The 17,633-nt window shown below is 41.2% G+C and overlaps 1 pseudogene; it reads left to right on the forward strand.

Moving 5' to 3' along the window:
• The window catches only part of LOC109694653 (carboxylesterase 1D-like), a 138,221-nt pseudogene that overhangs the window by 116,387 nt on the left and 4,201 nt on the right, over nucleotides 1-17,633 (forward strand).

Below are 17,633 nucleotides of genomic sequence, written 5' to 3' on the forward strand. Positions count from 1 at the left end.
AATTTCAATATTTTAAAATGTGTTGAGACTTGTTTTGTGGCTTTTCATGTTATTTATCCTGGTGAATGTTTTCTGTGCTGATAAGGAGAATGTGTATTTGCACCTGTTGGGTGGAAAGCTATGCATATGTGTATTGGGTACAATTGATCTAGGGTGTAATTAAATGATGGTTTCTTTCTTTCTGCCTAGATAAGAGATCCACTGTTGAAACTGAGGTGTATATTCACATCTGGAATACATTGAGAAACCCATTTGAACATTGACTTTGGAATTAAAAATGAAAGAACTGTAAAATAAGTACAATGTGTGTTGGGGGAGGGTGAATGGAGGAGATGAGGAGCTGAGGGAATATAGTTGACGCGCTTCATATACATGTATGAAATAGAATGATGGAACGTCTTGCAGTTGCTTTAAGTGTGGGTGGGGAGGGGATTGTGGGAGGGAAGATGGTGGGAGCAATCTAACCAATGTACAATGTAAGGCTATTTGGAATTGGTACAATGAATCCTCCCATGTACAATGAATTTATGAATAAATTCATTAAAATATGAATAATAAAAATGAAAAAAAGTTCTGTACTATTACTACACTGGAGTTTATTTTTCCAAGTCTATTAATACTTGTTTTATGTATTTGCATGTTCCACTATTGGGTGGATATATATCAAGGAGAATTTTTAGAATTAATTTTCCTTTAAGTGTTCTGTAGTATTCAGTAATGAAACATTCTGTTTATATATATCCAACTATATATACAGCATTATTACTTCTTTCTCCCATCCAAGTACTAACCAGGCCTGCCCCTGCTTAGCTTCCGAGATCAGATGAGACCGTGTGCGTTCAGGGTGGTAAGGCCATAGACAAGTTCTTCTTTCTGATTTGACCCCATTGTCACTAGATTATAACATTCTTTCTCTCTTTTTACTGCTTTCATTCAAGATCTATTTTATCTGATATTAGAACTGCTTCTCCTTTCTTTGGATTCCACTTATAGGTAGTGTTTTATTTAATCCCTTCTTTTTCTATCTGTGTGTGTCCTTTGAGGTGAAGTGAGTTTCTTGTAAGAAAAATATAGTTGGGTCTTGTTTTTTTTTTATTCATTCAGTCAGTCTATTTTTTGTTTGTCTGCTATAGGATTTTGCTTTTGTTTACCATAAAGTTTACAAAAAATCTTTGAATTATAACAAGATTTTTTGAAATGATAGCAACTTAACCTTTATAGTAAAAATAAGAACATAAACAGACAAATGTACATAAGAAAATATTCTAATAAGAATTCTTTCCAAATTTATTCTATTATTCCCCACAGTTTAAATTTTTGCATAATTACTCTGAACAGTGAGTTTTATGCCTTCCCATGTTTTCTTCTTTCTCATTCACATTTTTTTCAGTTTAAAGAGTTCCCTTTAGCATTTTTGGTAGGACAGTTCTAGTGGAGATACAGTGTCTAATCTCTCAGCTTTTATTTGTAGGGAAAAGTCTTTATCTCTTGTTCATTTCTGAAGGAGAGAATTGCTGAATACAATCCTCTTTATTGACGGAATTTTTTTCCCTTTAATACTGTGAAAATCTCATGCCACTGCTCCAGCCTCTAATATTTCTACTGAGGAGTCTTTTGTCAGGAGAATTCAGATAACTCTACATGTTTATTTTTCTCTTAACACCATAAGAATTTTACCTCTTTCTCTCACAACTGTGAGAGCTTGATTGTAAGATTCTTGGATACAATAGTATGAATTAGGTGACCTTAGACTTTTCTGTACTTTCGTTTATGTTTAGGAAGCTTTCTGTTATTATTTCTTTCCATAAGCTTTCTACCCTTTTGACAATCTCAAGTACTTCTTGGACCCCTACCACCCAAACAGTTGCTCTATTTGTACTGTCCCAGCATTCCTATAAGCTTTCTTTCTTCCTTTTCTCTTCTTTTGGAAGTACAGAGAAATGTTCTATGTTTGAACTCATTTTCTTCTGTTCAATTGATCCTTTGGTGCCTGCTGCAACATTTGAATTTTACCAAGTGTTTTTTGATAATAAGAAATTCAGTTTGTTTTTTAAAAAGGCATGCATCTACTGTTAAATTTCTCATTTTAGAGAATTGTAACATTTACCTGTGGGTTTTTGTCAAGCTTGAATGTTCTTAAAACAGGTGTTTTAAATTTTCTATCTCACAGTTCTTCCATACTTGATTACTGCCTGGATAGTTTCTATCACCTTATTTTGAGTACTAGGTAAAGTTATGGTATCTTGGAAGCTCTTGTTACTTATTGGTATGTGATGTCCCATCTGAGCATTAAAGGATTATATACTTATTTCAGTCTTCCTAATCTTGTTTGTTTGTGCCCAACTGTCCAGAAATTCCAAACAAGTTTCTTATTTTTTCTGACCCTGTCTTTTCTTCTGTGATTTCAGTACTAGATGACAGCGTGGCTCAGATTTGGCAGAAGGCTACTCTTGTGTTGTCAAGTTTTCAGTACCAGATGGCAATCCAATCCTTTGGTTTATCACCAATATACTGTTGGAGTATTATTCAGAAAGAAATGAGAAAGTACCTATAAATATTAGTCTGTCCCCACAAGCCTATTCTTGTGGTCAGGGTAGGCTTGGATGTGTTGTCCACATTGGCCAGATGTTGCAGGATTCTGCCTGTGTCTAGGCAAAGTATCCATGGATATGTCACTGAGTTAAAACCTCTATACATGCTCTAGCTTCACTTGCTTTAATTGACTTAATCACTAGTTTTGGAGGTCACACAGCTGGGCATTATTAGATTTCCTCTAGCTATAATGTGGATATAATACCTCTGAAATGTAGGTTATGATGATAACAGTTGCCTAGGTTCTTTTAAAAGAACTTGAAGACCACTTTTGCTGAAAATGCTGACTCTTCACGTGTGCCTGCAGATAGATATCCAAAGGATGGCAGGTACTGGAAGAGAAAGCTTGGTATCTCTGCCTTACTTTCATTTGATTATTTTGCTGGCTTATACTTTGGGTCAGATTTGGACATGTCAGTCACTTTAGACATGTTTTGTCTGGAACTGTAATAAAGGGTTATTTTGACCTAGACTTGCCTAACTTCTCTCCACCTACTTTAATGTTAAGATATACTACCAGCTGCCATGAGAAGAAACACTAGACCGTGAAAGGAGCAAAAAGATGTGGCACCCACATTTCTGGAAGATCTCTGCTTATTCCCAAAAAAGACATGAATATTCTTCCCTCCTTATTATCCGTACCCTATATCTGTGACTTTATGCCCCTGAGTTTGAGAAGCTTATTTACAAGCAAAGTTCTCATTTCTTCATTCTTTGGCTACTGAATAAAGTCTTTCTTTCCCAACAGTTATCTTTTAGGTATTGGTTTTGATACCACATGGACCATCCCCAGACTCCAATGTTATCTGTGGCCACCAATGCTACCAAATCATCAGTGTTATACATTGATCCCAGAGCTCCCAAGAAAAGTCCAATACTGGGTTAGGACCAAGGCACATGCTGCTCTGGACTTCCTACTGCTAAGGTTGACAAATGGCCCAGGGAGACCTCAACCAGTCACAGGCATTGCTAGCTGTAATAGAAGTTTCATATGGTGGGGGTTTCTCATTGTACTGGAGTTGTTCCAGAGTCTCCACCACAAGCATACCTGGGTATGGAGCTGTCAAGATCTGCCCGGAGTTAGGTTTTATCAGCCCAACACTGAGTTCCAGGATAAACTCTTGTGCTTGCTACCCTGTCTTATGCCCCAGGAAATAGGGTCTCACATAACACTATACTGCCCATGGCTGTCTTATCTTGGCTGATACTAGGCTTGGTCACACCTGAAACTCACAGTCATAAGGGCCTATGTCTCAATTCAGTGATGCAGGTCAAAACACAGTTCTGTGCCCCTGAGGCAGAAAAGTTTGTGTGGAATCAGAGCATTTCTAGAGCTCTGTCTGCAAATGCTGACCTGGCAAAAGCTGTGCTGCACAAATTTGGGGGATAAATGGTGTTTAGTTGAGTGGCATCTGTGTCTGACTGCTAAAGGGGCCTGCAGTATCTAGAGAATGCTGGATGTGCCTTCAGCCCATTCCAAGACTGGACATGATATGACCAAAATGTGGGTCTGTCCCACCAGTACATGGATATCTGTCTGATTCTGGAGCTGGTCTACAGTCTCTGTCTGGGAAATCTGGACTATGAATAGAGCCTTCAATTTTTACTAGTGGTTGGTGGGTCTCACTGCAAGTGGTACTCACTGAGCTCCAAGACAAAAATCCTGTGCTACTTTTGATGCCTGCTCTCTACTCTCTCCAGAGGTAGGAGAAGGAAAGATGGAAGTACTCTCTTTGCTATTGGCTTAACTCAGTCCAGAGGCTTAGTGTGCAGGTATTGGTCCATTGTAGGAGTTATGAAGCTTTGTCCAGCAGTAGATGTCACCATTTTATGCCTGTGTTTCAAGAATGGAATAAAAAGATGGATGGATGATTAGAGTCAGGGACTGCAGAAAGATGGAGTTCATTTACTGTATGAATGCCCTCTCTTCAAATCCCTGCTCTAAAAGGTGGTTAAGCACCTTGACCCTGGTTCTGGACAGCAGCAGGCCAGACTACTTCGAAGGAATTTGAAAAGCTAATATAGGGATCAGAAGGGGACTGGATGAAATGTAAGATCACTTTCAAACTTGAAAGCCTAGGATTTTATGGAATAAAGGTCCAGGGAAGCTGAGAGTGGTGTCTTAATCTTTCAAATAAGCAGCTTTGGAGCTGTGAGATGCAGTATAACTTCCCAGTTTTTGCTGAGAACCCAAGACTAAGGCTTCACCCTGCCTAAAGGAGTCTTCTTGCTGTGCCTGCCTTTCAAGAGCTCACAGTGCCCTTAGGTTAGAGTTATTCACAGATAAACCATGTAGGAAGTTGTGGAACAAGTTTGTGGCCATCTGTAATCTCAGGGCTGGTGTGGACTACTTAGATAAGAGTAAATGGAGTAGGTATGGATTAAAGTTCACAATAGACACCCAGGGAACTCTTGTGAAGAGGAAAGCCTTTTTAAAAAATAATTTTAGATTATATAATTGGTCTGAGTGTTGGGAATTCCATGGCACATCTTCAACTCTGGGGCAGGACCAGTGCATTTCCTTGGAGCAGCACAGCCATGGTCCCCAGAGCTGTTGTCCTCTCACAATATGGTTCTGTGTTCTGCTCCTGGCCTCTGTCACTGCAATTCAAATACTGGTGTGCCATTTGGAAATCTTTGTCCTGGGCCCCGGTGGGTGGAGATGCATACAGAGTCAGGACAAAACAGGACTGGTCCACAGTGGTGTCTACCCTTTGGACATGAATTTGGACTGGGAGCAGTCAAGTCCAGTGAGCCCCAGTTTTGCAGAGACACGGGGGACAATGAGCAGCCTGAGACCCCACCTGCAGGGATCAGGCACAGGAAAGCAATGAGATAACCTCAAGCCTCAACATGAGGAATTAAAAGAGCTGCCTATTCTTCCTATGATTCTTAATCCAGATCTAGGTGTATCATGGACAGGGGCTTAGCAAAATATTAAAAGCATTGACTTAGAAGATAAAGTTGGTGTGTGAATCCTAGCTCCACATTTCTGATCTGCGTGTTCTTGGGCAAGGAACTTTTTTCCCCTATGCCTTGGGTCATCACATCTCTAACATATGGATGAAAATAATACCTAACTAATAAGATTGTAGAGAGAATGAAATAGGAGGTTATTTCTACAGTATTAGAAGAGTACTAGAACTGCCTGTTCTTGAAGAGGCACAGAAAATGGTAGGGGAATGAGTTGATTTGAAGTGGACTTTATTAATAATAAAATGAATGTGGGGTAAAATCTGAAGTAAGCCATTAGTTATTGAAAGGATCATATGCTCCTCATAGTTCCCAAGAGAAGGGGGCACACCAGTGGAATGGAGGCACAAGGGAAAACACCAGGGTCAGTAAGGAGGCAGAGGCAAAGGGTGCAGGAGCCATTATTGTGGTTTCCCGTGGAAAGAAGAGAGGAGGCAGGATAAGTTGACCTAGAATTGGCTATTTGTAATTATTTTAGTGGACTTTGGGGCACAAGTACTGTCCTTCATTGTCTGGTACCTGGTCCTGGATAATTAGGGCAGGAATATGGGGGACCAGGATGTAAGAGTCTGATATAGGAGGTGGTTGGGCTCTGGATTGGTTGAACCCAGGGAGCAATAGTCCTCAGGATCAGCAGTGTCTCTCAAATAAAAGCATCAGATACAGAAAATAGAATCCATGGTTATTACAGAGGTTTAGAAAGGAATGCCATTACACATTGGTGACATTTTGTGAAAGGAGAAACTGAGACACACAGGAAAATGTTCTTGTCCTTGGGTTACCTGGAAAATCATGCTCTGGTTTCTGTCTGCCACTTGAATCCAGATGCAGTGCTTGGCCATCAGCGCTATTATAACCCAGGACCCATCTGGATTTTTTCTTCTCTGTTCATGTGACATTGTAAGAGTTTTGAAATGCAAGGCAGAGTAATAAAGTAAAAAATAGTTTCTGCTGGGTATTGAGGGGGTGGGGGGGAGAGGGAGGGGGCAGAGTGGGTAGTAAGGGAGGGGGTGGGGGCAGGGGGAGAAATGACCCAAGCCTTGTATGCACATATGAATAATAAAAGAAAAAAAAGTTTAAAGTAACTAAAACCAAAAATAAATAAATAAATAAATAAATAAAAATAAAGGAAGTAGATCCATGTGATCAAATGAAAAAAAAAATCCAAAATTTGAGTTGAAGATTGTGTTGCTAATGGTTACCCCTTTCAATGCCACCACATTTCCATTTTTAGGAGTCCATACAGGCTGCTTCCAAAGTTAAGTGGACATATTAACACTTAGCTAGAAGGTCTTTCATGAGGTTAATGTAAAAGATCTGGAATGCACATCTGGCATGTGGTGAGTGCTTAATATGTTCACATTCCTTATAACATGAGTGGTAACTGTGGCATTCTTGTATATGCCTCCTATTGTGTTATTCCACTTTTCCACCTGTGCAATATGAGTTCTACTCACTTTATTGGGTGGAAGGCCATCACTGAGCTAATATAAGACACACCTAGTGACTTCTGCTCAGACTTTACCCTCCTTCACCTCTTTGAAGCACTCAACACTTTTGTCAACCCCTTCTCCCCTTTTCTCTGGGCTTCCATGGTGCTGTGTCTTTCTCCTGCCACTCTGATGGGTGTTCTCAGACTCAACCACAGTTGTTCTTGTATTTTATTATCAGCTCTTCCTCTTACCTTACACTAGCTTCTGCAGTGAAGACACCCATGACATATATCTCACCTTCAGGTGCTTGACTTTACCTGATTCCTCACCAACTTCCTTCCAGTTTTGAGTAACCCATGTCCTGTGTCCTCTTCTTACCAACAAATCTCACTTTCTTTCCAACTTCACATGTTTAACAAAGCCAACATCACACAATGCCTTTCACTCTTCTTTTTTTCCCATGGTCCCCACATCTGGTCAGGAAAAAACTGTCCTTCAAAATTACTCTTGTCTTCATGAAAAACTTCCCCTAATTATAAAAGGGAATCTATGTTCAATGCAAAAATCTAGGAATGCATAAAGGGAAAAATGCAACCCACAATGCTACCACCCATGCACACCTCAATGTACATGCTGCCCAGGAAATGTATCTTGGTGTTTTTGGTAATGATTAGCAGCATCAAAAGGAAGTGGGAAATGGATTTGCCTCTAATTACTAAAGCAAGAATATTGTTCTGGAACCTGGCTTTCCATAAAGAGTTCCCAGTGTTATTGAATGCTTTGAATTTAAGGTCTCTTGCTAGCCATAAAGACATTTTGCCTCTCTATCCATGCCCTCAGCTCTTTTTGCTTTAGTTATTTTTTGAATAAGGTCTTGCTTTTATGTCTGAACTGACCTGAACCACTATCCTACTATTTATGCTTCCTGCTGTAGTTGGAATGACAAGCTCATACCAAAACCATCCAGCTTCTTTTAATGATTGAGATGGGATCTTGTGAACTTTTTTCCTGGGCTGGCCTGGAACCACAATATTCCTGAGGAGCTTGGATAACAGGCATGACAACACCACCTGCTTTGGTTATTCTTTTTTATCTTTTTAAAATTATTGTTGTATATTGGGGGTATGTTGTGGTACTTACCAAAGTTCTTACACTACATCATAGTTGAATTCACCTCATCCAAGATGCTCCCCAAGTTATGATAGGGTTATGCCCTGATAAATTCATGGTCTGTATAAGTCTCCCAGAAAGTTTATCTAGGTGTTAGCTGCAGTAGCTAGAACAACATAAAGCAACTGACATACCCTCAGTATGGAACTGGATATCATTGCTGCAACACATAGAAACTGGATTCCTAACAAGAGTTTCTAGTTTTATTGACTACCTTTCTGTTAAATCAAATCTGGAATTTTCTTTTCTACCCATACACTTGAGAGAGATGTTGACATACTGTCTGCATCCAAAGGAGAGCATTGAAAGGGCAAGAGGATAGAAATCATGTCCTAAGAAGGATTCTCTAACAAACTGAAGTTACTGAGGCCAGAAATAGAAGCTATCATAGGTGGTGACCTGCCTGAGGAAGATGGAGTTTCAGACACTTTGTCAGACTATTGGCTCATGATGGTCCCACAATGGGATAGGTGATGAAGCTGCAGGGAGATGAGGAACAACTGTCTGTTTCTCAAGAATGGAGCCAATAGGGCTCACAAGAACCTGACTCCCAGTCTCTCTCCCTTCTGAATGACTGTACTCAGAACCACCAGAAGAATATCCTAGTAACTTAGTGTGTCCTTTACTTCAGAACTGTTCTAGTTGCATATTGGTCCACTGAGTAAAACTGAATCCCTTAGCCTGGCATTTGAGGCCTCCCTGATATGCACCTGCTCATCCAAGATTATCTTCCGTTCCTCATGAACTCCACTTGGTGGGATTAACAGGCGACTCACTCTTCGAAGCCAACCTCTGTTTTTTGCTGTCTCTGAACCTCTGAACTTTCTCTCATTTCTGCTTTACCTGTATCCACATACCCATCTCATCTTCCCTTATTCACCCCCTGCCCCACCCCACTGCAAGGCCTAGTTCCTCCAATGGTGACACCTGTCAAAAGGCCTCAGCTCGGCAAAAGCACACAAGGGAGGTATGAGGACAGGTAAGACACCTAAGAAACTAGGTGGCATTTGTTGCCCTCAACGCAGAGAAACTAAAGCAGATACTTTAAAGCAACTGAGGCCAATAGGAGAGGGGGACCAGGAACTAGAGAAAAGGTTAGTTCAAGAAGAATTAACTTAGAAGGTAACACACATACACAGGAAATCAATGCTAGTCAACTCCCTGTATAGCTATCCTTATCTCAACTGACAAAAACCCTTGTTCCCATTATTGCTTATACTCTCTCTTCAACAAAATTAGAGATAAGGGCAAAATAGTTTCTGCTGGGTGGTGAGGGGGTAGGGGGGAAGAAGGAGGGGGCAGGGAGGTAATGGAGGGGGTGGGAGAAGGGGGAGAAATGACCCAACATTGCATGCACATATGAATAAAATAAAAATTTTAAAAAAAGAAGGCCTCAGCTCCTACTCCAAATCCTGTAGCACCTTCCAGGTCCCTCTCTTGGGACACAACCACCTTCTTCCCAGAATTAGATCAGGTAGGTCTGGGAGTCCTTTTTCCTATGAGGTCAGCCCTCCTGAGAATAATGACCACTTCTTGTTCATTCTCTCCTCCAGCATACGACTCAGCACCAAGATCTTCATGGATGAATGTTCCAAAAACTTCTCACAGGGAAACTGAGTGTCTGTTGGTGCACCAGAAGCTCTTCTTTACGCAGACACTCTTGGATGGATGGTTTTCTTTCTCCAATTCCAATTTAGTCCTTCCATCAGGTCTCCAAGTTCAGGAGGATGGTTCTTTTCATCCTAATTTTATGTAAGAAACATGGAGGCCTAGAGAGCTGAGGTGACTTATTAAAGTTCACATGCTTGAAAGTGGGAAAACCCACCTGGAAGCCAGGCTAACTTTCCCCTCTGATGTGACCTCATTTCCTCTCTGTGTCCATCAGGACACCCACCCTTACCACCTGTAGTGGACACCATACATGGCAAAGTCCTAGGGAAGTATGTCAGCTTACAAGGATCTGCAAAGCCTGTGGCTATTTTCCTGGGAGTCCCTTTTGCTAAGCCCCCTCTTGGATCCCTGAGGTTTGCTCCACCACAGCCTGCAGAGCTTCGTGAAGAACACCACCTCTTATCCTCCTATGTAAGTCTATGCCATTCACCTTGGCCGCTGTCAGTGGGGACATTTATTTTACAGTGAAAGCAATTCTCTGATAAGCTTTGTTCTGGAATCCTCAAGAATATTGTAGAATTTTGAAATATTCCAGAACTCACACAGCCGTTAGTGTCCTTTTTGCAGCATGTTTTATTGAATGCCCATTGTATGCCAGAAATGTTCTAAGTTCTGAGTACCCAGAACTTATGACTTTCTGGAAGAAAATCATACTTTTATGTAGCTTATATTAGAGCAGATGGAGAAAGTAAGCTACTGAACAAGATGCTAACTAAAGACTATGTTAGAATATATTAAGTGTGCTGTAAATACACAGCTGCTTAGGTCAGGGAAGTGAAAATAAAATGCTATCTGTTCTCTGGTCTTGAACTTTGACATGGTCAGGGAGTGAGGCGGGTGAGGATGTGTGGGGTGAGAAGTATAGTGGGGGATTGAATTTCACTGCTTTTACCTCCTGTAAATACATACAATTTATAGAAAGGTTGGGAAATATAGAAAAACAAAGGTAAGAAAATTAAAATCATATGTAATTCAATCTTCCCAGAAAAAGTTGCTACTAACATTTGATACCACATTTTCTAATCTTTTATCTGCTGTATGCATCCTCTTTTGAAAATAGATCATAAATATAGAAAGCTTGGATGACTGGCCATTTATAAACATCATTCTATGTGCTTAAATATAACAGTCCCATGTTTAATAACTGCATTAAATTTCATAATGAACTGTAATTTATTAACCCAATCTCTTATTTGGGTCAGTAAGTTGTTTTTAATGTTCTTGGCATTATAAAAAACTCTATAATGAACATCTTGTAGATAATCTATTAGACACATTCATGAATAATTTAGGATAAGTCCCGAGAAATAATATGGCTGAGTCAGATAGTCTGTACCTTTGATTAAATTTTCCTACAGGAATATCATAACGCATATTCGTTCCATGGAAACATGAAAACCTTTAATCAGCAGCAACTTGTCAATGTTGGGATTTACTTTAAAGTTTTTTTGTCTATTGGATAAACAACTTGATAATATAATACTCATAATAAGAATAAATGTAATTTTGGCCTTTATTTTGCATTTATATAAATACTAGTGAGGTTGAACTTCTTCCCCCTCTTTTCCTAATAGAATAACTACTTTTATGAATATTATACCCACTGCATTTAAGGATATAGGAAAAACTCCCCAGGATGAAAACCTAGGTGCCATCTTTGCTGGCTCCATTTCTGCCTCTTGACTGCTCTGTCCTCCTCGAACCTGAGACCCTCAGTTTTCTCTTCTTCCTGTTGTGGACAGTGATGCCTATCCATAAATCTCTTTTATGGAATCATAATCACTCCTTGTGCGTATATTGTCAAGACAGAGAGAAGGGAAGTAATTTGCAAGCTAAACCAGTCAAGAGAACCTGAGGCAGAGTTGAAAATTACTCCCTTGACTACCAGTCCATTGTCCCAAGTGGGCAACTCCATGACCCCTGGCTTGGCTATGCATGAACTCATTTAAATTTCCTGTTACTAAAATGGCTTTTTGGGAGGAGGCTACAACAGAACCCTCTACTGTCAGAGACAGAAATAATGGGCTTAGGGGTTCAGGAGCCTTCATTGAGGAGCACAGACCTCCCTGGAGAGCACGGATCTCCCTGGAAGCCACAGGGCTAGTTGTCTAGGCAGGAAGGGAGCCTAGGAGTCTGAGGACACCACCCTCTTCCCAGCACCTGGGCAACTGCTCCCTCCCCCTCCTCTTTTCCCCTCCTACCTCCCAACAGTTTCCAGAACATGGTAACAAGAGCTGTGCAGCATTTTATACTCCTATCCTCTCTTTGTCCTCCCTAGGGATCCTAGAACTTCCTTTAAAGAATGTTGAGGCTGAGAAGGTCATGGAAGGAAGTAGGGGCATTGTTACTGAAAGGACTTGGATTGCTATTCAGCACAAGATGGAAGGGGTTCAGAGGGCTCTAGACAGCAGTGAGATGCCAGAAGATTTTACAGAAGTCTTTGACTGCAATGTGGAAATACACTGTAGGGAAGGGTGAGGGGGCAGGTGCAGATTATCCAGCTGGGAAGTCTCAGGGCTACAGTAATCCAGGCCAGGCATCCAGGTTCTAAGCAGTGGGTGGTAAGAAGTGTTTCAATCTTGACATTTTTGAAGGACTAGCAGTCAGGACTTGCTGATGGACAGGGTATGAGGTAGGAGAAAGTAAAGAGAAAGATGTCCTTGGCTTTTTGACCCATGTACATAATACCTGTGACCTCACAGTGCAGCCTCCAGCATCCCTGAGCCAACCAAGTCCATTACTGTGGTTCCAAAGTTGCTGATGTCAGAGTCCTCCTCAAGGATGCTGCTCCATGTGGACGTTCATTCTCTGTCTTCTGGACTTTTAGGATTTTCTATCTGTACTATCCTCTTTCACTCTCATTTCCCTCTAAACACAAGTTAGAACCTGATACCTGTCTTCTTAAAGTCTAACTTTGCTTAAAGACAAATTCCATTGCCTCGGTGGAGGTAGTTCTTGAAAGTATTCCTGAGTGGCAAGGATGGACCAGACATGAAGAAAATGTTTTCCACTCTGTGACAACTCTCTTCTCTACTACTGTCCTGAGGCACCTTGCTAAGTCCTGGGTTTTTTGATGGCTCTGTGTGGTGACATCTCTGTCCCTTGGCTTATGACTTTTCCTCTCTTTGGAAGTCTTCATCCCTTCCTTTACCTGTCTATAGTGTTCCTACCCAGAGCAAGGACTAAAGCACCTGCTAGTGTGGCCAACCTGGATCTTCATTCAGATGAGCTGTTCCTGCTCTTGACTTCCAAGACAGCCCTCCCATACTGCAAGCCTTTCTAACACATTGAGTTCTGCTCGATCATCAGCCTATTGCAGTAGGATTTGGCCTTTGTCTTCATCTTTTATTCCTCTCAAATACAGAATCATGTTTAGTTTAGGTACCAGGAATGATGCCTCCTTACCTCTCAAAGCTAAACATGTATCAGAAGAGCTCAAATTTAGATAGAGAAATGCAGTCCATACTCATTCATTATTATGTGCAAATTCCAGTGCATATTAATGTGTACTGGAACTCCAAAGTCAATACCTATGTTGGCATTTAGCATCCTATGTGCAGAACAGGGAGATGTTTGTGTCATGTGATGCCCAGGTTCCCATCTGAGGTCAGAGAAGAAATTCTGACCTTTTGTTTTATTGCTCAGACTCATGAGTGCCCTCTTTGTGGTCTAACTAGTGCCACTTCTGTCAGTTATTTGTTGTTTGAAGTGATTTCTCTATTTTGGGAGGCTCTCATGCACAGTGATTAAGAGTTGTCCAGGGCTCTCAAGCATAGGAGGTTGTGATGTGCCTTAGGGAGAAAACTCATAGGATAGATGAGCCTCCTCATCTATCAGGCTTAAGTTCTGATTTCCTTCTCTATGAAGTCAAAGTTGATGAATCAACTACACAGTACATCCAAAAGAGAAGGAGGAGCTTTTCCTACCTGTAGATGCACCACACTAGAGAGTGGTAATGTGGTGGCTGTGGTGTGTGATAAAGCTATGGAAAAGAAGAAATGCAGCTACATTTTTTTCTGGAATCATGAGTTGAACTTTAAAAATCATAGTGATCAGTATGGTTGTGAGCAGAAGCCAAATAAATGTACAATCGTGTTACTTGGGGAGGGGAAATGCTAAGTTCTTCCTAGCTGGTACTTTATTTTAAGAAAATTCCATGTGTCACTAATTACTTTTAAGAAATCTACACTGCACAATGTGTCTTTAAACAGGAACCCACAGATAAAACAAGGGTCATGATGATGTTATGACCAGAGGCTCAGAGGAATGTAACTGTGGACTTCCCCTTGCAGCAATGCCTCAGTATTCACTAATTCATCACTCACTGCACTTTACAGACATAAGAACTATGAGGGACATATTCACATTAAAATATGTATTTTGTATACTACATGTTTTACTTTGGATGAGGATTATCCTCCTCTATCCCCAGCAACCATCACCTTATTGCCACTGACTCCCCAGTCACAGTTCTACCCTTGCTGACTCACACACTTAGCCCCCTGAGGACCCTGAGTTTCTGTAGCCACTGCCACAGGTATCAATGCACTGGGCAAGCCCTCAGACAGAAAGAGAGGCAGGCAGTGATATTATTTGTGGCAGGTTATTCTCAGACGCTATGTTATTTTCTTCCCCAGAAGAAAATATCCTTTCCTGTCCACTGTGATGGATAGAGTGCTGCTGCCAAAGATACCTGAAGAAATTCTGACTGGAAAAAATTTCAACACTGTCCCCTTACATCATGGGAATCAACAAGCAAGAGTTTGGCTGGATGATTCCAATGGTGAGGACATACAGGACTCTTGGACAGATGCATCCCCCACGACACACATGCCAAACCATTTTCCTTCTGACCTCTTCCCCTGTAATCTCTTTTCTGTTCATATCCCTCTGAGTCCAGGGCAGCTGTCCCCATTGTCACAAGTGCACATTTCCACAGAAACTTCCAGTTTCCTGTGTGTTGCATCCCTGGTGACCCTTTCCCCAGCACTCTTTGTTTTTCCTTATGCATCCTGAAATATCTGGTGTGGGAGACCTGTAGAAATACAAATTGTGCAGATGGAAAAACTGAGGGCATCTAGAAAGGAGAAGGAACTGGGGCTTCAGGAGAGTCTGGCTGGGGAAAAAGAGCTTCCACTGTGGACCTAGACTCACAGGTCCTATAAAACTCTACAATTTCTACCTGTGCTTTCAGTTGTTTCATTGCAAAATTTCAGAGAAAGTCATTTCTGCTTGAGTTAAAATTGGCTTGTAAACAGAAGGACTTTTCCTCTTCAAAGATAAAAAAAATAAAACAGACACAAGTTAAAGTAGTAGGACAGGTTTTATTCAATAGTGGGATTGCAATACGAAAAGCTCAAGCACAAGCTGAACTCAAATCCCTGACACCAACAGATAGAGAGGCTTCAGGGTGGGACAAATGTTGGAAAGTGCTGTGGAGTAAGGATCGGGTCCGTGGCACTGATTACTGACTTTGTTAGTCCGTGCTCATCCATAGGAGAAGCAGACTTTTTCTCCATGACTGGAAGTAGAGGCATAAGTTGATTTATGGCCCTCACTGAAGTTAGGCCTTTACCCTACCATGGGGACTGGGAGGGATGGCAAAAGCTTTATGTCCCCAAACGTTTACATTTCAAAGTGGTTTAGGATTTTCCAAGAAAATGTGATGGTTGATCCTCAAAGAAAGAGTTGGGGACAGAAAAATGACCGATAACTTCAAGTTTTCCAAGGTAACTCCTTTAAGAGAGGTCTCAGAGGCCAGTCTGCCTGCCCATCACCAGTTTTTCCCCTGCCAGCATTGAGCTTTCTCGGGAAGGCATGTTAGGGGGCTGGGCTTGACCTAGGATGTGCTCATCAGCTGTTGGAGCCATGCTGGAGTTGGATCAGGTCTCTGAGTCAGAGGTTTGGACAGGGTCTGTCTATACATGCTGAGAGTTCTGCCACTCTTACTTCAGAAGGATTGCAGTGAGTAGGAAAGGAATGATTTTGGCTTGCTAGGTCACTGGATTATGTAGCAGATAGCCTGTGTCTCTGTCCATGGGCCCTCAGCTTCTACATTACCCTGTCCTGAATGTTTCTAAATGTTCCCTTGTGCCTAAAGGACAATTGTGCCCACTCCTTTGATAAATACATATACTTATGGTCTCCTCTTTCTGCTCTTCAATTTCTGTAGGTTAATCCACTTGTTTAATTGATGTTTTTAAGCTCATGGAAGACACATGCCCTTCAAGACTCAACTGAGAAACTTTATTCTGAAGTGTTCTGTTTGGTTGGCCTGTTTGACATTTTTTGGTAATTCCTCCATGATTCACACATGATTAACAATTTTTTTAAACAGATTATGGGGAATCCACTCACTGAAGGCAAACTTGAGCGGAAGAGAGGAGCGTCATTCCTGTGGAAGTTATACCATCTTTTTGTAAGGTTGAGGGAATCATAGAAATTGATTGAGAAAGAAAGAAGGCTGGGACATTGCCCCAAATCACAGTCCAACTGATGGCAGAAAAAGACACTGGGATCTGGGGTTCTGTCCTCATTTTTCTGCCTTTCCTACTTTATCACTGTAGTATGAGGAATTCACAATTGGGGATTGCCACTTTAAAAACCCAACAACTCAAGGACAAGTTGTTGGAAAAAAGGTTTTTAGAAAGCTAGTGACACTGAATTGCTCCTGAGTTCATGTCCTGGCATAGTTGATGACTGAAGACACCAGACCAGGAGTTAAGAATAAAGCATGCACAAAGTTTATTGAAAGGACAGCAAAGCACCCTAGCAGGTGGAACTTAGTATAAGAGCTAAGCCAAAGAAAGGCTGAATTCTAGGAGATGATATAGGGCACTAACTGGCTTAGGTACAACTATTCTACCTTGAAACTACATTTATGATTGGTTCAGCCTCTCGATGAGCTCGGCCACCTGTCCATCCCTCTCCTTACTGAACTGAGCATTCCGAGAAGGTCTGGTCAGCTTGTCCTGGCCTTGGGAGTTTTCACAAGTCATCCTGGTCTTGGGGCCCATTCCCTACGTTGTGCAGCAACATCTTGTTATTTTGGTAAGAGGCTTGTTATTTCTCTGAGAAGCCTGTTGTTTCCCATGCCCTTCTACATGTCTGCTTCAATAGTGCCTCTCTCATCCAAAATGGAGTCACCTCTGTCATTGACCCCTTTACAGTAGCAACCCAAAGAAGGTGGAGGCTCTTGCTAAAAAAGACCATCTTTCCTACGGGTGGCAGGTAGAAGGCTCAGCTAGAGAGCTGTACAAAGGTGTATCTGCTAGGTGGGCACCAGCATAGCTACAAATTTTGTGTGGTCTGCCTTCTGACACACAGGCTTACCATTGCCTGTAGTTTGGGGATTCTGGGCTTTGTAAATCTAAAGAAAATTTGCTGACTAGAAAAATCTTATGACTAGTATCTTTTTAGTTCTTTTTCCTAGGAATAACTAATTCTGCAGTTAATTATTAGTATACAAAAGAGGCTTTTTCAGAGAGAAATGGGGAAGATAGCTAAAAGTTACTTTTATCCTGAGGACCAGGGAAAATAGAAAGAAGCAAATTTCCTTCAGAGGATAGGGGGAGATAAGACTCCCTGGAGAACAGTTTTTAACCCATTAGGTGTTAGAAACTCAGACACCTCATTTGGAAATGTCTTTTTCAGTAAAGCCAGTGGGAACTCAAAAACATATTGCTCATCTGTGACTTCCAAAAGTAAATCACTTTTAAATTTTACTAAAAGCAGGAGGAACAAGTGGGTTTATTTGGGTTTCTCCTTGGTAACACCAGAAGGGATCCATATTGG

The sequence above is a fragment of the Castor canadensis genome, chromosome 15 (assembly GCF_047511655.1).
Source record: "Castor canadensis chromosome 15, mCasCan1.hap1v2, whole genome shotgun sequence".
NCBI lineage: Eukaryota > Metazoa > Chordata > Mammalia > Rodentia > Castoridae > Castor > Castor canadensis.